The sequence below is a fragment of the Esox lucius genome, chromosome 2 (genome assembly GCF_011004845.1).
Source record: "Esox lucius isolate fEsoLuc1 chromosome 2, fEsoLuc1.pri, whole genome shotgun sequence".
In the NCBI taxonomy this organism is placed as follows: domain Eukaryota; kingdom Metazoa; phylum Chordata; class Actinopteri; order Esociformes; family Esocidae; genus Esox; species Esox lucius.
The window spans coordinates 31,417,413-31,439,537 of record NC_047570.1 but is presented as its reverse complement, the minus strand read 5'-3'; the positions used below and the strand labels follow the sequence as shown (position 1 = coordinate 31,439,537).

The following is a 22,125-nucleotide window of genomic DNA, read 5'->3' as shown; positions in this document are numbered from 1 at the left end:
TCATTGAGGTCAGTTCTGTATGGAGCTCCGACACTGCTTTAAAAGGCATGGAAAACGTAGGGCTTTGCGCGCTACTAATTGTTTTCTCAAATGTACCGACTTTGCTGCCTTGAGAGAACACATTTCATAGGAATCTCTGTCGCTCATGTCATATACATTTCAGGTAATTTCGTTCTTGACTGTCCTCTTCCACTTTTCTGGCCAGTTTCCGCACCGTGCCGGCAAGATACTTTGGAGCCATTTTTGGGTACGCTATTGCTGTTTGTCGCATTTGCGAGCACCATATTTCCGCTGGGTGTGTCCCTCTGACTATATTGCCCTTGTTCTGCCTGCAACTGAGAAGAGAACTGCATACTGCGTGTTTCGTGTGCGCATAGCTGTTTTCCACGTCGCTCGACCTTTCCCGCTACAGTACCATCTCTCTCACTCCATTGCTCGGAATTGAGCTTAAAAGTACGAGAACATTTCGCTTCATACAAGGATATTAACCACACTTTTTTTTAGCCTATGAAAATAAGCAACAATAGGTGACTGAGTGAGTTCGCTATTTTGTGTAGTTACTGTAATTCCATTAGTTAACACGTGTTTAATATGCTGTCGTTAATAGACTACTAGTGAAATTGGATGCTTTACTAGTAATAGCCTTGAGTCGGAAGGAGTGGAACGTTTTGGTTGTGTAGCTAAAGCCTGGAATTGCTCCAACAGACTAATCAACTCTCGGTTACTATTTCTGTGTCGGAGTGTCAAGCTGTTTATACAGTATCTTCCTTCACAATAGTAAATTCCCTGCATGGGTCTCGAACCAGAGGTCCGTTGTTTCATAACACACAATTAACCACCCTTCATGCGCCCCTTCGCACGTGGGAGTTGGCCTATATGGACGGGGACACGTTTTAATACTTTTTTACAGAAGGAATATCAAGAGCATATGCAAAACTGTTGAAACGCTACAGTTAGGAGATTACGGAAAGGCTTTTTGACCAGCTGGGGAAAACAGCTAATTTGACACAAGACTGAATCCAAACAATTACAGTGTCGCTTTTATACCCATTTTATATTTACAATATGTAACTAATAACTAACAGTTTTACAACCTAGTTTCCAAAAAAGTTGGGACACTGCTTAAAATGTAAATTAAAAACAGAATACAAGGAGGTACAAATCAATTAAACCCTATATTCAATAGAAAAGGTTAAAAGACAAAATATCAACTGAGGAAACTGAGACATTTTAATGTTTCTTAAAAATATATGCTACAGCAATTGGTCTCCTCACTTCCAAAACCCTTACATAGTATTGTTAAAAGAGGTGATGCAACACAGGTAAATATACCCCTGTCACAACTTTTTTGAAACGTCTTGCTGGCATCAAATTGTATCTTTCCAAAAACAATAACATTTCTCACTTTCAATATTTGACATGTTGTCTTTGTACTATTTTCAATTAAATATAGGGTTTAATAATTTGCACATTATTGCATTCTGTTTTTATTTCTACTTGTCGCAGTGTCCCAACTTTGGAAACAGAGTGGTAAAAAATAGGCCTATGCCATATACTTTCAGTAACATTATAAATAAGGATTTAGCTCGCACACAATACTTTTACTCAAGATGGTCCATTACATTTTTGCTGTTCTAGTTACGTTAGCTAGACATTTTGCAGGGATTAAAAAGTAGGCTACAAAAGTTCTGCCTCAAGTGGAGGAGTTTAAGTATCTAGGGGTCTTGTTCACGAGTGAGAGAAGGATGGAACGGGAGATTGACAGACGGATCGGTGCAGCTTCTGCAGTAATGCGGTCGATGTATCGGTCTGTCGTGGTGAAGAAAGAGCTGAGCCGCAAGGCGAAGCTCTTGATTTACCGGTCAATCTACGTTCCTAATCTCACCTATGGTCATGAGCTTTGGGTCATGACCGAAAGGACAAGATCCTGGATACAGGCGGCCAAAATGAGCTTTCTCCGCAGGGTGGCTGGGCGATCCCTTAGAGATAGGGTGAAAAGCTTGGTCACCCGGGAGGAGCTCAGAGTAGAGCCGCTGCCCCTCCACATCGAGAGGGGTCAGCTGAGGTGGCTTGGGTATCTGTTTCGGATGCCTCCTGAACGCCTTCCTGGGAAGGTGTTCAGGGCCCGTCCAACCGGGAGGAGACCCCGGGGAAGACCTAGGACACGCTGGAGGGACTATGTCTCCCGGCTGGCCTGGGAACGCCTCGGTGTCCCCCCGGAAGAGCTGGAGGAAGTGTCTAGGGAGAGGGAAGTCTGGGCATCTCTGCTTAGACTGCTGCCCCCGCGACCCGGCCCCGGATAAGCAGAAGAAGATGGTATGGTATGGTATGGTATGGCTACAAAAGTTGCACTGTAGTGATTTTCACATAGGGCAGGCAACTGTTTTAAACCGCGAGCCAACCAGAGTTTAAACCAGAAAAGGAACCAGGCAATAGGGGTGTGTGATACCATAAAATTTGTGTTCGATCTAATACCAAGTAATACAGGGCCAGAATGCTGATATCGATACCAATACCGATACCTTTTATTATTAAAAGTGGCTTATGTTCTTTCATGTAGGGGAGAGCAGTGTGTCATGATTTATGAGGTGAATGCATCATCAATAGGTTAAAACTAAATAATTTGCAATGGTTGTAAGTTCAGTGGTAGAATTTCTATCTGCCACCTGTGGGACTTTGTAGAAAAAGTGTTATATAAATGAATGAAGCAATTTTTTTTTTACTTTCCATTGTTAATTAATCACATGCATGTTAAAACACATTACTGTTTTTAAAGGCAAAGTACAAAAATATATTTTTATTATTGTAATTTGAATGTGCATATTTCAGATTTGAGGTATATTCTTTCAGTTCCATTAAAATAAGTAATTGAGATATAGGCTGAATATATTATTTGAATGTAGTCAATATTCAATCCGTCTCCTGAAGTAACAGCTAATGATGACCAATTGCAGTTGTTAATATGTGTAACATTAACCAATGCTGAAGATCTGATTTGACTAAAATACCAGTGTCACTGCTGTATATATCTGGATATTCCTTGCCTGTCTAAATAGACTGCCAGTTAACTCTGTCTCTGTGTTGGGGATCTGTCTGAGGCATTTCCCTCCTCCCTTCTGTGGCCACTCAGAGTTCATTCTCTTGGTGGTTGGCGGTAGACACTGTTAAGCATTGTGTTAAACTGAACGTTTCTTATGAAGTTTTCCTCCACCACAAATAGCATCTATGAAATGTATGACCTTTGCCACTGGCCGTTTTAACAGCTTATTAGCCAGTAATAGGCTTACTAGTATCTAACTTACTTGGAATAGTCATACAAATTGAGCAATTTTTTGCGAGACTGAATATTAACTTTACGCTGCCAAAACTATTTCATTTTATGGCACAGAAATGCTTGTTTTTCTTTCATTCGTGAATGACATTGATACAGTTAGTATCAGTAGAGGTGACGATAACTGACTTTTTCATCAAGTGAAAAGACGAGAGAATAGTGGAAACTCCTACTCTTACTGGCCAAGGGATTCTGATCTAGCCTTACCCCAAAAGCATGCATAGATGCGTACTTCGGAAATCCACCAGAAATATTTAACAAGGGTCAGTCAGTCACTCACTCACTCAGTAATTTGTTAAATTCTGCACATTATCAACACATGTATACCACATTTCCCAACAAACAAAAACATTAACACACATTTACTAGTTGAAAGCAAGTTTTAAAGTAACAACAAAGTTCATCTTGTCCCTTGCTTAGTACAATTACACGCTAGTCCCAAAAACTAGTGCTGATGTAGATGAGATGTACCCCAATGAACATTTGTTAACAAGTAGGGGCACACATCCATTTAATTCATTTACTTTTGCTGCTTAAACCCGCTGCTAGGGGCTCTTATCTTTTCCAATTGATGTTCCCTCAAAATGTTGTCCATGACACAATATCTACCACAATCCCATTTACAGTATCTCACAAAAGTGAGTACACCCCTCACATTTTTGTAAATATTTGATTATATCTTTTCATGTGACAACATTGAAGAAATGACACTTTGCTACAATGTAAAGTAGTGAGTGTACAGCTTGTATAACAGTGTAAATTTGCTGTCCCCTCAAAATAACACAACACACAGCCATTAATGTATAAACGGCTGGCAACAGAAGTGAGTACACCCCTTTTGAACATTTTGAAAATGTCAAAATTGGGCCCAAAGTGTCAGAGCTGGTGGATGTTAGAGACATTGCGCTCTTCCACCTTCCGTTTGAGGAACCTTTACCCTCAGCTTCTTTAGCAAGGCAGTGGTCTTCTTGGAGGTGTGTTTGGGGTCGTTATCATGTTGGAATACTGCCCTGCGGCCAAGTCTCCGAAGGGAGGGGTTCATGCTCTGCTACAGTATGTCACATTACATGTTGGCATTCATGGTTCCCTCAATGAACTGTAGCTCCCCAGTGCCAGCAACACTCATGCAGCCCCAGACCATGACACTCCCACCACCATGCTTGACTGTAGGCAAGACACACTTGTCTTTGTACTCCTCACCTGGTTGCCGCCACACATGTTTGACACCATCTGAACCAAATAAATGTATCTTGGTCTCATCAGACCACAGGACATGGTTCCAGTAATCCATGTCCTTAGTCTGCTTGTCTTCTGCAAACTGCTTGCGGGCTTTCTTGTGCACCATCTTTAGAAGAGGCTTCCTTCTGGGACAACAGCCATGCAGACCAATTTGACTCAGTGTGCGGCGTATGTTCTGAGCACTGACAGGCTGACCCCCCACCCCTTCAACCTCTGCAGCAATGCTGGCAGCACTCATACGTCTATTTCCCAAAGACAACCTTTGGATATGACGCTGAGCAGGTGCACTCAACTTCTTTGGTCGACCATGGAGAGGTCTGTTCTGATTGGAACCTGTCCTGTTAAACCACTGTATGGTCTTGGCCACCGTACTGCAGCTCAGTTTCAGGGTCTTGGCAATCTTCCTATAGCCTAGGCCATCTTTATGTAGAGCAACATTTCTTTTTTTCAGATCCTCAAAGAGTTCTTTGCCATGATGTGCCATGTTGAACTTCCAGTGACCAGTATGAGGGAGTATGAGAGCAATGACACCAAATTTAAAACACCTGCTCCCCATTCACACCTGAGACCTTGTAACACTAACGAGCCACATGACACCGGGGAGGGAAAATGGCTAATTGGGCCCAATTTGGACTTTTTCACTAATGAGTGTACTCAGCGGTTAACACATGAATGGCTGTGGTGTGTTGAGTTATTTTGAGGGGACAGCAAATTTAAACAATTACACACGCTGTACACTCACTACTTTACATTGTAGCAAAGTGTCATTTCTTCAATGTTGTCACATGAAAAGATATAATCCAATATTTACAAAAATGTGAGGGGTGTACTCACTTTTGTGAGATACTGTATTTCATCAAATACATCCTTGGTTGGAATAGCTGGACATTTTATTCAAATTCTGGTTGAGCACCATAGAGCCATATTTTGTCTGTAATTCCCTTCAGTATACACCATTTCATTTGTGTGGTTCAGTATCACTATGTTAAAGCCACAGATAAAAACGGATTAACAAAAAAGAGGACATTTGAAAAAAGTTGCCTTATGGGTTGGACTGTGCCTGAGCAGGAAGCACTGCCCCACCAGATTTTTAGTCTTTTAGATTACAGAGAAATATTGATACCTTGTATAGTTATCAATATATCTGCTGATAGGGACATCACCGAAATATACTGCTTAAAATAATTAAAGGAACAAGTAATCGTCACAGTATAACACCAAGTCAATGAAAAGTCTGCAATATCAATCTGTCCAGTTAGGAAGCATTATCGATTGTGAACCAATGTTTTGGTGCAAATGAAAGTGACCACCCCCAAAAAGGAAATGGTTTTGCAGGTATGTGACCACAGACAATTTCTCTCTCCGTATCGTCCCTGACTGATTCTTCTCTAGTTTTGTGTTTTGCTAGTGTTCTTGTCACTACCGGTAGCATGAGGCCGTACCTGCAGCCCACTCAGGTTGCACAGGCAGTCCAGCTCCTCCAGGAGGGCACATCCATACATACCGCCACAAGAAGGTTTGCTTTGTCTCCCAGTACAGTTTCAGGAGAATGGAGTAGATATCAGGAGATGGGCCTTTACATGAGGAGAGCTGGACAGGGCCATAGAAGGGCATCAACCCAGCAGCAGGACTGGACCGGTATCTGCTCCTTTGTGCGAGGAGGAATAGGAGGAGCCCTGCCAGAGCACTACAAAATGCATTCCAGCGGGCTTCTGGTGTGCATGTTTCTGACTAAACTGTAAGAAACATACTCCATGAGGGTAGCATGAGGGCCCGACATCTTCTAGTCGGACCTGTGCTCACAGCCCAGCTCGATTGGCATTCGCCAGAGAACACCAGAATAGGCAGGTTCTCTTCCTATTCTGGCCTCGTGGCCAGAGTGTGTTGGCAGTTCCTGGATGACAAAGGCATTGATGCCATTTACTGGCCCTCAAGTTCCCCAGAGCTGAATCCAATTGAGAATCTCTGAGATGTTATGTATTTGTGCATGTGCATACAGGCACGTGGGGGCCATACACACTACTGAGTCACATTATGAGTTGCCGTGATGAAATTCACGCAACTTGGAACACAAAACGACTTGTAGCGCAATTGGTATGACATGGAAACTTTAGAAACAAAACAAAATGTGACTACATTTATTTTTCAAATCTCACTCGCCCATCAATATATGTTGTGACATGCTACAGTGTGTCATTTAGTGTGGAAAGGCCGTTCCTACTTTTGTGGCCAATTATTTGCAAATCACATCTAACAACCTAGAAATCTCTTAAACATAGTAGAAACCACGTAATGATACCCCAGATGGAAATGCCCCTTTAAGCTCTCACAAGGCGATTTTTAGTTTTTTGCTCAGGTCATGTTTCCTATTGTTTTATTGTCATTATTTCTACTTTATTGCAGATTTGTTGATGAAGTCTTATACCTCAGTGATTTCTTGAAATCTATATCCGCCATGGTATTGTCAATTACAGAAAGACTTTTATCATATAATTTAGACATTTTAAATATTCAGACTTATTTTTGTGAGTCTTTAGTTATTCAAATATATTAAAAGATAACCTTTTATCATAGAATTTGTGTTTCTTGAAATTAGAAGCATTATCAAAAGCACATTTTTTTTTTCATTGATGCCGGAATACAGAGGTACAGAAATGACAAAACTTTGTTATTGACATTGGCTGATTGTGTTAAATGAATATTGGCTTAGTGCATCCTTATAAATTAGTTGGGTTTTACATTTATAAATTTGTGACATTGGTGACCAACAGAAACAAAGAGATTTTACTCTCCCATTTACTACTGTGAGAGTCAAATCTTGTTGAATATCTTGGTGTACCAATGTTGTAATTGCTGCCATTTGGCCAACAGCACTAAACCGGCCAAAGGATTTATGGCTATAGGTTAGAGTGTCCCCCAAGTCATCATTATTGTTAAGGACCCAACATGTCTTATGAATGAATATTAGCATGATGTGGTCAGTACAGTGGCTGAAGTCATGAATTTGAAAGGTGACTTACCTTTTTGTGAATGTGGATTTAGTTTTGAATATGTTTATTTAGAAGCACTGACTTTTACATACTTTTTATTATTATATATTTATTCATTGACCAGTATTGTTAAGCTTAAATGCTGTGATTGGCAGTGACAAGACTTTAGCACACAAAATAAAATCAATATAGGTTCTGATTATGTATTTATTGAAAAACCTACTGGGTCATTCTTGACTTATGTCAATAACAATAAACTGCAGCACAATAAACCTACCAGGTTATGGAACTGATTCCAATGATTCGAGTTTTGTTTTATAAAACGTGCCTGATAAAGTTTACTTTTTGGACCTTCACAAAGACAACATGTTTAAACGTTGTAATATTGCAACTTGTTTAAGTATTCCGAAAGTTCAGAAGGCTGTTCAATCATTGCTGCTCAGCTCCAGAGCTGTACACCATTGCCATCTGGTGGTCAAAGTAGGGCAATGTCTACCTCATGTTTGAGGGTGGTAGTATTACATGTGTTGCGTATCTGCTGGCCAGGGTTTCAGATTCCTTTTACAAGAGTTGGAAAATACCAGATGGAAATGTACCAACCCAGTGTGGTTAAAAGCAGAGAAAAAGGTTTGGGTTGTATATCAACAGTTATTAGTGAAGAGGATAATCCACCCATGTGTTTTAAACTTGCTGTTTTAGAATGTATTCTCCAAATCCAGAAATAAGCTCTGACCATAATCCTTCGCTACCAATTTTGCCAAATGTACCTGCAGGCACAATTTCTATCCACTAGATGGAGCGCTGGGATAGAGAATAGTTCTAAACCTATTGACTAGGTCCTGAATAAGTATAACACTTCACCAGAAGAAGGGGAGGCACACCCAAATTATTGCAGGTGCTGACTTTTGAAAACAAAATAGTCTTTATTTACATACTCATATGTCAAACATACACAACAGTTCAAAAGTTTGGGGTCACTTAGGTATTTCCTGGTTTTCAAAAGAAAAGCAAATTCTATGTCTATTTACATAACATCAAATTGATCAGAATAACAGTGTAGACATTGATAATGCTGTAAATGACTTGTAGCAGGATTGTGGCTGATATTTAATGGATTATCTACACAGGCGTACGGAGGTCCATTATCAGCAACCATCAGTCCTGTGTTCCATGGCAAGTTGTGTTTGCTAATCCACGTTTATCATTATAAAAGGCTAATTGATCATTAGAAAACCTTTTTGCAATTACGTTAGCACAGCTGAGAACGATTGTGCTGATTAAAGATGCACTAAATCTGACCTTTAGACTTTTGAACTACTGGACCCCAAACATTTGTACAGTAGGTTGTGTACAAATTGTTATTTGGTATGAGAATTGTCCAGTACATTTTCAAATTTGAGTTAGAACTATACATTTTTTTGAAAGATATTTTCCCACATGAACCAATGTTACCGTACAAATGCTGATTTTGAGTGTCAGCGTTTGAAAATACAAAACAGAAAAGCATTGCATTTTGCCATTTGTGATTCAGTAATATGAGAGAATTAGTCAGGGGTCTGAATAATCTTGCAAGGCACTGCTTTGTTTCAGGGATAGCCGGGAAAGTGAGAGGATAGACTTTTTTCTGCCAAAGTCGAACCCAAGCTGCTCTGTACAGGTGCACTGGAGACAGAGGCTTAGGCCGTTTGACCACTCTAGGCCAACCCCTGGACGTTTATTAACCACTCCCTACATTTTCTATTGGCCAAGAGAAACTACAATAAATGTTTCAGTTCACTGTGAACAGCCATTACAAACTCCAGCTCACTTTAGCCACCGCTAGCTAATAGTCTATGGAGGTAACCAGACGGTGTGAACCAATTAATTCCCATAGGCCTATCAGGTTTGTCTTGCACGGGAAACAGCTTGACATTATCACATTCTGTTAAGAGTAGGATCTGCGAGTAAATTACATATTCTGAAAGTACAAAGCCCAGGGAACAGGCTTATCTTCCTAGACAGCCAGTGCTACATACAAATTAGTGGGGATGTCAACGTTTTATTTTTCTGAAGTCAAATAAACACTGAGTCCTTATGGTTGGAGCTACACCTTAATTGCACAAATGTGGACTCCATTTATCTAATTATGAGAGCAGATTGGGAGAGAAGAAGGAGAACCCATGCTGCCATACCCAACTGCTCGGGAGCTGGGTGTACAAAGACAGCCTGGAGGAGGGAGGAGAACCCATACTGCCATACCCAACAGCCTGGAGGAAGAAGGAGAACCCATACTGCCATACCCTACAGCCTGGAGGAGGGAGGAGAACCCATACTGCCATACCCAACTACTCGGGAGCTGGGTGTACAAAGACAGCCTGGAGGAGGGAGGAGAACCCATGCTGCCATACCCTACAGCCTGGAGGAGGGAGGAGAACCCATACTGCCATACCCTACAGCCTGGAGGAGGGAGGAGAACCCATACTGCCATACCCTACAGCCTGGAGGAGGGAGGAGAACCCATACTGCCATACCCTACAGCCTGGAGGAGGGAGGAGAACCCATACTGCCATACCCAACAGCCTGGAGGAGGGAGGAGAACCTGGTGACACATGGTGTTCTTGAATGAAACAATTATTTCTTCATGACAGTAGTTTTTTTCTTTGAACAATTTTCACTTGATTTAAGGTTAGATTCATGTAGTTTCTTTGGAGTGTAAGATCAAGCTGACAAACAACAATTACATTTGTATGTAGCCTTTCCTGTTCAGTAACTATTGTGGGCACTGTAGGAGTGTGAGTACACCATCAAAAACTAACTATTAGTGAAATACTTTTAACATATTTCCCCAATACCCTTTTCATTATGATTAGCAATGTTCTGCGTTTGTATGGTGGAAATATTTTAAATGGCTTCTTTAAACTATGCCATCCAACACAGATGTACTTTTTAGTGTCTTCAAATTGTTGAGGTCTTTGTTATTAGAATTGTGGTTTTGTATACTGTGCTAACGTCAATAACAGTAGCAAATGAGGCATTTATGGTGAGTAAATAGGAGCCTCAATATTTGTGCCAATTCATTGACACCAAAACCCTTTTAGAAGCAAATGATTTTGCCTCTAAAACAGTAGAACATATTATCTGCACTATAATTGTCAATGATGTGTAGATTTGAACACTGAGTGACTGGGTGCCTATGTACGTCTGTATGGTTGCAAGCAAGAGTCTGGTCATGTGTTCTGCCGTCAGATGGCTTGCAAATTGAAACCGCTCTGACCCAGTCATCTGGCAAAAACGATTTGGCCTTGGCGCAGTGGAAGAAGACGTGTATATAGAATACCAGTCAAAAGTGTGGACACCTTTAACAATTCACTTGAATGGGTAAGTGCGTTTGTACTTGTGGGCTGATGGAAAAGCAGTCAACAAGTGCTCAGCATATGTGGAAACTCCTTCAAGTGTGCTGGAAAGGCATTCCAGGTGACTACCTCATGATTTTGGTTGAAAGAATGCCAAGAGGGTGCAAAGCTTTCCTCAAGGGTGGGCTAATCTATAATATGAAAGCTATTGCTCAACATCCTTTTGGTTCTTGCATGATTCCATACTTTTTAGTTTTGATGTCTTCACTATTATTCTACAACGTGTTGAAAATAGTACAAATAAAGACCTATGTTCTAATGAGTAGGTGTGTCCTAATGTTTGACTGGTTCAGTGAATATGGATGGTTGTCTGCCTCTGCATTCCATGGACCCAAAGGCTTCAGATTCAGTAAGCCTCTACATGAATCCAGCCCTGCATGCACTCTTACCGATCTGCTGCTTTTATGCTCGTCTAGTGTTAGATTATAAATGTGGGGGGAGATGGGTATTTAGCCAGCATCTCCTGACTGGTGTATTAAACACTTTCAATGTTTTTTTTTATTTTTTAATGTTTTGTCAATGTTTTGTATTTTAAAAAGTCACAGTTTTGTTTAGTAATGGAAGCAATTGAACAGCTGAGATATTTAGGTCATAATGTTCTGTATGTACATATCTGTCAACCAGGGAGAGTGGGAAGAGATCTGTTACTCATGTAGTAAAAGGACCAATAAGGTAATCCTATCTAGTATAAGAGAAGAATATTATGTCGTGTCCTATTTACTTGTTCTACTGAAACAAATCTACTGACCCTCGTTTTGTAAAATTAATTATCTCAGGATCCTCTTCTACTCTCCTGCAAAATTAAACTGATACGTATGTCGGAGAACAATGGGAGAAGCCAAGAGAAGATTCCTACAGCTCGCTGGGTAACTGAGTTCCTTTACATTCATTATTCATGTTAATTGATTCTGGCAGTTTTGAGGACAGTGCATTGTAATGCAACACCAATGGAGAACAGAGATGATAAATGCACACTAATCTGCTTAGCCATGCATACTGAGGAGCCCATTTAATGGTTGCTTGATTAACCTGGGTAAAAATGTCATAGGGAAAGTAAAAGTTATCTAATACAAACAACACATAACATTTGGTGGATGCTAAAATGTATATATCGATATGACTAAGGCATGTTATGAATATGCAACAGCTCCACAGCATGTTGGGCAGAGTCGAAGATGGAGACATTTTCTTCATTATTACATTTTACGCCATTTAAGGGACATTCATGTGCAGAACTTGTAGAGCTATCTGAAACAAGGTGCTGAGACAGTTTGCACTTCGCTCAGATTTCTAACTCTGATCGGCCAGTAAGCAGTGATGTTAAAACAGTTGAAAGTGACATTGACCGGCTGCATAACATTTTCACTAGGTATCACGTTGTGTGGTAACCTGTTTTCTTTACATTGATTCTTTTGTTGATTACATTATAGTCAAATTGTTAGGTGATTGGACAGAGAGGAAGTGGGTACATATAACATTAGCAATATAGCCACAGATTTGGTCAAGTGATAGAGCTAGTTAATACTCTCCAGTTTTTCTAGCAAGCCACTCGTTGACTTACCTTCAGAGAACTCTGGTGGCCACAGTGTTCCAATGTGTGTGTGTGGGGGGGGGGGACCCTGTTTGCACAAAACAAAATGATGCTTACATATTTTAAAATTGCAATATGCTAATGATATCCATATGGATTTTCCACATATTTTGGATGTCATTTTTGTTCTTTAGCAGACACTCAGACAATGACTTTGTTAATTAATCGCTAGCCAGGTGAGAAAACCCAGTAATAGTAAACACACTTTAGTCACTGAAGTAGTTATCAGCTAAATATTTTACTGTCCGTGCCAGGTTTTAACCCCAAAACCCCAGTGAATATTGTCAAATGTCTGTATCATTTAATTTAGCTCCCAAAGCCACTGTGATTATGTTTAGTAGGCTAATCATTATATTGACAGCATTTCACTATTCACTTCCATTGATTATAATTTTGTCAATGGTCCCCAGATATACATATACTGTACAGTGATCAGCCATAACATTACGACCACTGACAGGTGAAGTGAATAACATTGATTATCTTGTTATCATGGCACCTGTCAGTGGGTGGGATATATTAGGCAGCAAGTGAACATTCTGTCCTCAGAGTTGAGGTGTTAGAAGAAGGAAAAATGGGCAAGCGTACGGATCTGAGTGACAAGGGCCAAACTGTGATGGCTAGACGACTGGGGCAGAGCATCTCCAAAACTACAGCCCTTGTGGGGTGTTCCTGGTCCGCAGTGGTCAGTACCTATCAAAAGTGGTCCAAGGAAGGAGATGCGGTGAACTGCCGATAGGTTCATGGCCAGCCAAAGCTCATTGATGCACATCTGGCCGTTGTGCTGCCAAAAGTGCCTACAATGGGCATGTGAGCATCAGAACTAGACCACAGAGCAATGGAAGAAAGTGGCCTGGTCTAATGAATCACATTTCCTTTTACATCACATGGATGCCCAGTTGCGTGTGCATCACTTACCTGGAGAACACATGGCACCAGGATGCACTATGGGAAGGAGGCAAGCAATCGGAGGCAGTATGATGCTTTGGGCAATGTCTTGCTGGGAAACCTTTGGTCCTGCCATCCGTGTGGATGTTACTTTGACACGTACCACCTACCTGAACATTGTTGCAGATCATTTGCACCCTTTAATGGGAACGGTATTCCCTGATGGCATTGGCTTCTTTCAGCAGGATAATGCGCCCTGCCACAAAGCAAAAATGGTTCAGGAATGGTTTGAGGAACACAACAACGAGTTCAAGGCATTGACTTTGTCTCCATATTCCCCAGATCTCAATCCAATCGAGCATCAGTGGGGGGTTCTGGACAAACAGGTCCGATCCATCGAGGCCCCACCTCGCAACTTACGGGACTTAAATTAAAGGATCTGCTGCTAACGTCTTGGTGCCAGATACCACTTCAGAGGTCTAGTGGAGTCCATGCCTCGTCGGGTCAGAGATGTTTTGGCGGCAAAGGGGGACCTAGACAATATTAGGCAGGTGGTCATAATGTTTTGGCTGATCGGTGTTATGCATGCCCCTTTTATATTTTTCTTGTGAACCCATGGCCCTCTTAGTTCAATGGATATTGGGCAATTGACTGCAAGCCTGTTTTTTATTTACAGTTCACGTTGCATCATTCAGACATCAATGGGACACATCTTGCTAAAAGCTGTTAGCCAGGCACTGAAAAGTCCAAAACAACATTTGTCTTTTTCCAGTGACAATACAATTCAGTAGGACTCACATTTATCCTTGTGTCCTTTATTATATTTTCACCTTCACTGTGCAACAAATGAAATGGGAGCCCTTCAAGAATGGCCGGTAGCAAAAAGACACTACCACAACCCACATTCTCATTTTAACTACTGCCGAAGTTGAATTCAAGGTGCCATTCAGACGATTTTATAATTTACGGTTGAGTGAGGTATTGCTGAGATTGGTACAGTAAGTCTTATGGGAATCAGAGTTAAACGAAAGAGGCTTTTGTGGGAGGATGAGAGCGACAAAAGGGAGGGTGAGGGGGGGAGAGAGAGGGGGGGGGGGGGGACAGAAGGAAACGGAAACACAATGGGGACTGTAAGAGCAACTGTGGCTGCTGGAGATGGAAGAAGCTGCTGTAAATTCAGTGAAAACACAGATGGCTGGATGCATTGTCTGAGGAGTGAGGCAAAGAAGGTCACACATCCAGCATGTTGTATGTGGAGACGCACTCAGCCCAGGTCTGCCATAAACAATTTATAATGTCTCTCCATTCTCCCCGAGCAGGATAGTTAGATGTCTTTTTTTCTCTCTCCTTGCCTTTCTGTCTGTGGGGCTGATCTCTCCCAAGCTGTGCTTTTCTTTTCCCATTCTTCACTGTCACAGAGTCTGCAAAATGGTTTTTATTCAAGTCATATTTTCAGAGTAAGGATAGTTGGGACATTAGGTCTTTTTTATTTAAGGGCTTAGCTTCAATGGTTGAATTCTTTTTCATCCAATTTCCCATAACGGATGGGCCTCTGGTGCAGAACAGTTTGTGACACGGTTTCCATGTGCGTTTTACTCCCCAAAGCTGCTTGAGAATAATCAGACAGGTTAATTAAACTATTGGATTAACCAGCACTTTCCTCTAAGAGCCTCCCTTGAACAAGCCACCTAGTCTAGGACTAAGCATAATCTGTGTCCGGGAAACCCCAGAGCCTGTGACCGTCTCTCCACTGTTCTGGATAATCCACACCACATCACTCCTCCAGACACAAGTGGGCCGAACTGCCAGAGGGTGCAACCCATTCCAAGCCCGGAGAATCTCCCTGGGACTGTTGTTCTGCGTGGAAGACATCGGGTCGGATCGTTGTTCTGTTCCCAGCTAATCAGGGAAAGATATGATGCTCCCAACCAAAGGGAACCAACGCAAAGGTCCCTGACAGTTAAAACTCAGACAGAAGGGGATTCAAATGGGTTCTAGAAGAGACTCATGGGGGTTCAGACGGAAGGTCGTCAAACAGTAAAGTGGGTTCTAAAATACCCACCATGAGTACCCACTATATTTTGCCCCAGAAAAGGGGCGGAACACAATAATCCAAACCAATTTTAGGTATGGGACTGAAAGCAGAGGTAGAGTATAAAGACAAACAGGGAAACGGGAAACGTACAGTGTAAAGACAAACGGGGAACAGGGAAACAGATAGTATAAAGACAACCGGGGAAAGAATGGTTTTTGCTGTAAATAATGTGGGGGAGAGCAACTGAAGGCATTGAGGTCTCTCAATAATAACTGAAGCCTGGCCCTTCAATTTTAGTGGACCCTGCACAGGTGATAGGCATTCTGGTTAACGAGGCAACCAGCACTGGCGAAATAGTATTTATCTAGCGGAGGTGAAAAACAACAGTATATATACAAAACAATGCCTTTAAATAGGTAAATATATAATAAGCAATGCCTTTAAATAGGTAAATATACAAAAACAATAACTTAAAATGGATAACTATATTAAAAACAATACCATTAAATAGTTAACTATATTACAAACAGTGTCTTTAAATGGATAACTATATTTCACACAATGTCCTTAAATAACTATATTACAAAAAAGCCCTTAAAGGAATACCTAGAAAACAAACAATGCTTTTAAGTAAACCAAAATCTTAAATTGCTTACCTTGTTAAAAATAGAGTCAAAATAAATAAAATAAAAGGAATAAAAAGGAAAAAAATACATTCTTGCTGACATGATATTTGCACTGGAGAGCCAGCTTTCCACAACAATGACCATAGGAGTTGATAGGACAGCACTAGATGATTGCATTATATCCGGCCTATAGCAGCTACCATCATCACTGGAAATCAACAGACTGGGTGATTGTCTAGACCAGGGGTGTCAAAACGGTTCCACGGAGGGCCAAGTTCCCGCAGAATTAAATTTTTTCCTATAAATTAGTTCCCAGTTCAGACCTAAACAATAAGGTGAGGGTAGAAACTAACCAATCAGTGACCTAATTAATCAATCAAGTACAAGGTGAGAGCAAAAATCTGCAGCCACTCTGCCCTCCATGGAACCGTTTTGACTCCTTTGGTCTAGACCAATCAAAAGACTGGGTGATTGTCCTACAGGCGTAGGTGTGAAGAGACCTGTTGTCTCCTGCCCCTTCATGAATGAATACTATTTATGCATAATGGGGTTCCGAAAGGTTCCTAATACAAATGACTAAAAGAGCGTTTGCAAACGTTTTACGACAAGGCTCTTTCTCCGCCTCACTCAGCTTTACTGCGCTGCACAATCATGACGGCACGATTCCCTTTTACAAGCGGCCTGATTCACGAGATGGAGAGACATTCCTTAAAGCTGCAGCCTTGGGAGCATCATATCATCATGAACGACCAAGGCCTCTTGCTCTCACCTTTTTTAGCATTCTCATATCCCCAAATCTCGCTTTAATATTTTAATCGATATGCTGAGATGAATGAGGGCTACAGGGGTGAACTCCATTGTAATTTGTTGGTATTACAGTGCTTTCCTGGTTTGCATGGCTTTTCTCTGTGCCGTATATTCATGGCCCAACTTCATTTGCATAATTTCCATTATCCGTCCATTAAAAGGAGCCGTACTTCCTCAAACCACAATACCTTTCTGTTTTTTATTCACCAATTCCCTCAGCACTCAGAAAAGCAGATATTCCCCTGAATCAATATGGGTGTATTATTTATCATAGGGAAGTAAGGAGAAAGTTCAAAAAGTCACTATACAAAAAATGAATTCATGTATTTAATAGTCGTTTGAAAAGCTTGTCATCCTAAATCCTCTGAAACCTTGTCCTTATATTGAGGACTTGTACTAAGCTAATATGTATAAAAGTATTTTACATTGTTCATAAAATGTATTTACTGCTGTATATCAAAACCCCAGTAGTTATAAAAAATAATAATTATACTTTAAAATACAGTTATATTGACTTGAATACTATTTCCTAGACAATCCAGCTTTAGAAAGCAAATGATCAGTGATGTGAGGTAGCATTCCTACTTTCTGGGAACAACTTCTTTAGACCTATATATTATACTTTTTAAATTTTATTTCCTTGAAGTATAGTTTGCGTGCATTTATTAATCGTAATTTATTAAATGTTAAACTAATTATTGAAGAGAACAAGCTAAAGACATTTTATTTTATAACATTGTGGAAATTAATCAGATAAGTGAGCTGGTTTTTAGGCCTCCAAGTTATTTCTCTACTGATCTTTATTTTAAAACTCCTGTTGCTTTAATCTGACAGTATATGGGTGAAAGAATGAATTGTTTGATGTTTGAAGCATAGAGACACTGATAGATTCATCTGAAAGACCTGAAGGAGATTTCAATTTAATTGTCAGCCAATGGAAAGCTTCTATATGGAGGCCATGTCTTGTTGAAATTATTTAATTGTCCTTTGCCTGCCTGTCGGCATAGCTACGGAGAACAGCGAACGTCAGTCATGGGTTCACACAGTACAGATAACTCTCTCTTATCCATAAATAAGCAGCGAGGTTCCACTGACACAACTTCAACTTCCTCTTCACTCGTTAACAGCGACATCGGAGTAGACAAAGGAACAGCATTTGCATGGTAATGTTAGATGTTCTGGAAGAACATTCCTTTTGCTTTTTTTCACTTTTTTCCCCCGCAGTATGAAAACGAGAAGGAAAAAAAAGCCAGGCTGTCTCAGGCAGACATCACAGTGGTCCTCAGAGACCTGGTTCTCCTCCCGCTGGCAGGCAGGCAGGCAGTCAGGCAGGCTCGCCGGGTTGGGCGGGCGGCCCGAGCAGGGTAAAGTATGACTGATCGGAGCAGTAGGTGGAGGACAGGGCGCTTTTGATGAGCTGTCCGAAGCTGTGGAGCCAATCCCCCAGATGCCTCTGCCTCTACCGCCTGGATCTGAGAGGCGTCACTGGGAAAAACTAATGGGCAAGTGCTAGTGAAGGCAGCATCCCTGGTTTAACTTGCAGTGGTTATGAATCCAAACACCCACTCACCTCGCCTTCACCGCAGCCAGCCAATAAGGACCAAGGTGGGGCAGGAAAGATCGTAGATGGTGCTGCGTCTATTAAAGCACGATCATATTTCAGCGGTCAGAAAATGTCCACTTCCGCAGTTCTGAAATGAAGACACATTGAACTGTGGGAGGAACAGGACCTTATTTAGAATAATGAGGTGTTTACAGGTGAGGACGGAACAGAAATCGCTCCGTGTCTACCCAGTGGTTCTCAGAACGTTTTGTGTGGTCTGACCCACCGGGAATGGACTGCGACCCTGCAAATGAGTCGTGCCACTGAGCTGCAACACCATTTAACGGGTTGGAAACCCGCGAGTCCACTACTCAGAGGGAATGAGACGCCACCCACAAGTAACCAACTGCAGCATCCAAGTCACGTCTGGTATGATGTACCGAACACCGGAGTTTCCTGACTCCTTGATAAGAACTCAGCAAGGCCGGTCGCTCTCACATGGTCAGATGTGTGTATCACTTATTCATCCATACATTTCTTCCTGGTTTTGCATTTTCTACTACTCATTGCTCATGGTTTTCTCACCTGGCCGCTGCCATGTTGTCTCCACAACAGTGTTTGTGAGGGCTGTCCCGGTAAACAGGGCCATCTTAGGGGAAGAAGAAGTTGTAAATATTTATAAAGCATGGATGTGCGCCTTTCTGCGCCACTGCTCTCTGGCCCGGCGAAGCTCCGCTTAAAGCACATTAACAAACATGGCACATGAATCTTTTATGACCGTGGAGGCTGGATGAAATGAAAGACAACCGAGGGTTGTAGCAGCAAGAGCACACAGCAACGTTGGAATCAATCAGCTGTCAGCTCCGTGTTGAAAGCCATGCTTAGCTAAACTCCATCTCCTGCCGCAACAGCCCACGCCTGGGGTTCTTACGGGAAGGGAAGGCCCTAAGGTCTACAAACAAACAGGAACCGTTTGAAAGCAACGCTTTGCTCGGTGGGCACATGGATTGCAATTAGGGGATTTTGAAGTTGGCTAGTTGAAGATACCTGTGAAGCTATGGATAGGGTCCGTCTTATCTGGCATTTTGTCTAACCTTCACAGTAAAAGTGAAGTGCTTTGTAACACCAAATAGTGGCAACTGAGTCATCAGTGCAAATGTAATGAAAGCGTTAATAAAGTATTAAAATAATGCAGGTGGGTTGTATTCAAATGTCACTAATGGGTTGTACTAGCACTTAATCAGGTGTTGTGTAACCACTTGCCAGGGACTGGGAGCTCTGTTGGAAAAGGTTGAAAACAAACACTATGTTGGTGTTGTTTAGAGCACAATTGGATAACATTGCCTTACAGAATTGTTTAAATTGTAAGATTACAAAAAAAAATTACATTCACAAAACTTGTGTCACAGTTCTTGTCACCACTACAAAAACAATCTCTTACTTTGTCCGTAAGGAAACACCAGGGACGGGTTTGGTGTATAAAACACTAATCCCCGCTGTGAAGTATGATGGTGGATATGTGATGTTGTGGGGCTGTTTAACTTCCAAAGGAAGCTAATAGACAACAATTACATTTTTAATTGCCTTTGTTGATTATGTTTATCCATGGTGCCAATCATTCTGAAGGAGTCTCTTAGGTCCGAAAACACAAAATCTAATTATTAAATGATCCATGGTATGTGGTAGATTAGAACAAATTGCTACGTCACTGAGTAAAAGCATATTGGTTGGAGCATCTGACCAAACATCTGTTGCTTTGTCCCTTAGCAAACACCAGGAATTGGGTTTTGTGTAAATAGTGGATTGTACATATTTTTTTGTGAAAGATCAAGCAGATTAACAACAAGTAGATTTTGTTCATTGCCTTCTTGCTCCGAATTTACCAAGGAGGCCAATTAGTCTGGAGAGCACTTTCTCTTAAGGGAAGGAATCTAGGACCATCCCTCAGATCTATCAATCCCTGTCCACCCCTATCTGTCCCTGTCTACCCCTGTCTATCCCTGTCTACCCCTATCAATCCCTGTCCATCCCTATCTATCCCTGTCCATCCCTATCTGTCCCTGTCCACCCCTATCAATCCCTGTCCATCCCTATCTGTCCCTGTCTACCCCTATCTATCCCTGTCTACCCCTATCAATCCCTGTCCATCCCTATCTATCCCTGTCCACCCCTATCTATCCCTGTCTACCCCTATCAATCCCTGTCCATCCCTATCTATCCCTGTCTACCCCTATCTATCCCTGTCTACCCCTATCAATCCCTGTCCATCCCTATCTGTCCCTGTCCATCACTATCTGTCCCTGTCCATCCCTATCTGTCCCTGTCCATCACTATCTGTCCCTGTCCATCCCTATCTGTCCCTGTCCATCACTATCTGTCCCTGTCCACCCCTCACTGTCCCTGTCCACCCCTATATATCCCTGTCCATCCCTATCTGTCCCTGTCCATCACTATCTGTCCCTGTCCATCCCTGTCTGTCCCTGTCCATCACTATCTGTCCCTGTCCACCCCTATATATCCCTGTCCATCACTATCTGTCCCTGTCTACCCCTATATATCCCTGTCCACCCCTATATATCCCTGTCCATCCCTGTCTGTCCCTGTCCATCACTATCTGTCCCTGTCCATCCCTGTCTGTCCCTGTCCATCACTATCTGTCCCTGTCCACCCCTATATATCCCTGTCCATCACTATCTATCCCTGTCCACCCCTATATATCCCTGTCCATCACTATCTGTCCCTGTCCACCCCTCACTGTCCCTGTCCACCCGTATCTGTCCCTGTCCACCCCTATATATCCCTGTCCATCCCTATCTGTCCCTGTCCATCACTATCTGTCCCTGTCCACCCCTCACTGTCCCTGTCCACCCCTATCTGTCCCTGTCCACCCGTATCTGTCCCTGTCCATCCCTATCTGTCCCTGTCCATCACTATCTGTCCCTGTCCACCCCTCACTGTCCCTGTCCACCCCTATCTGTCCCTGTCCACCCCTATATATCCCTGTCCATCCCTATCTGTCCCTGTCCATCACTATCTGTCCCTGTCCATCACTATCTGTCCCTGTCTACCCCTCACTGTCCCTGTCTACCCCTCACTGTCCCTGTCTACCCCTATCTATCCCTGTCCACCCCTATATATCCCTGTCCATCCCTATCTGTCCCTGTCCATCACTATCTGTCCCTGTCCATCCCTATCTGTCCCTGTCCATCCCTATCTGTCCCTGTCCATCACTATCTGTCCCTGTCCACCCCTCACTGTCCCTGTCCATCCCTATCTATCCCTGTCCACCCCTCACTGTCCCTGTCCACCCCTATCTGTCCCTGTCCATCCCTATCTGTCCCTGTCCATCACTATCTGTCCCTGTCCACCCCTCACTGTCCCTGTCCATCCCTATCTATCCCTGTCCACCCCTCACTGTCCCTGTCCACCCTTATCTGTCCCTGTCCATCCCTCACTGTCCCTGTCCATCACTATCTGTCCCTGTCCATCACTATCTGTCCCTGTCCATCCCTCACTGTCCCTGTCCACCCCTCACCATCCCTGTCCATCCCTATCTGTCCCTGTCCATCCCTATCTGTCCCTGTCCGCACATAACTCTCCCTGTCCATCCCTATCTGTCCCTGTCCACCCCTCACTGTCCCTGTCCATCCCTATCTGTCCCTGTCTTAAGAGTAAGGTTAGGG

The 22,125-nt window shown here is 42.3% G+C and overlaps 1 long non-coding RNA gene across 1 annotated transcript; it reads left to right on the top strand.

The window, feature by feature from the left end:
- The first annotated feature begins 242 nt into the window (after positions 1-242).
- On the top strand, positions 243-11,215 carry LOC114840683. The gene is made up of 2 exons (XR_003782798.2): positions 243-535; positions 9,696-11,215. It is a non-coding gene; the product is annotated as an uncharacterized LOC114840683 (long non-coding RNA).
- The last annotated feature ends 10,910 nt before the right edge of the window (positions 11,216-22,125 follow it).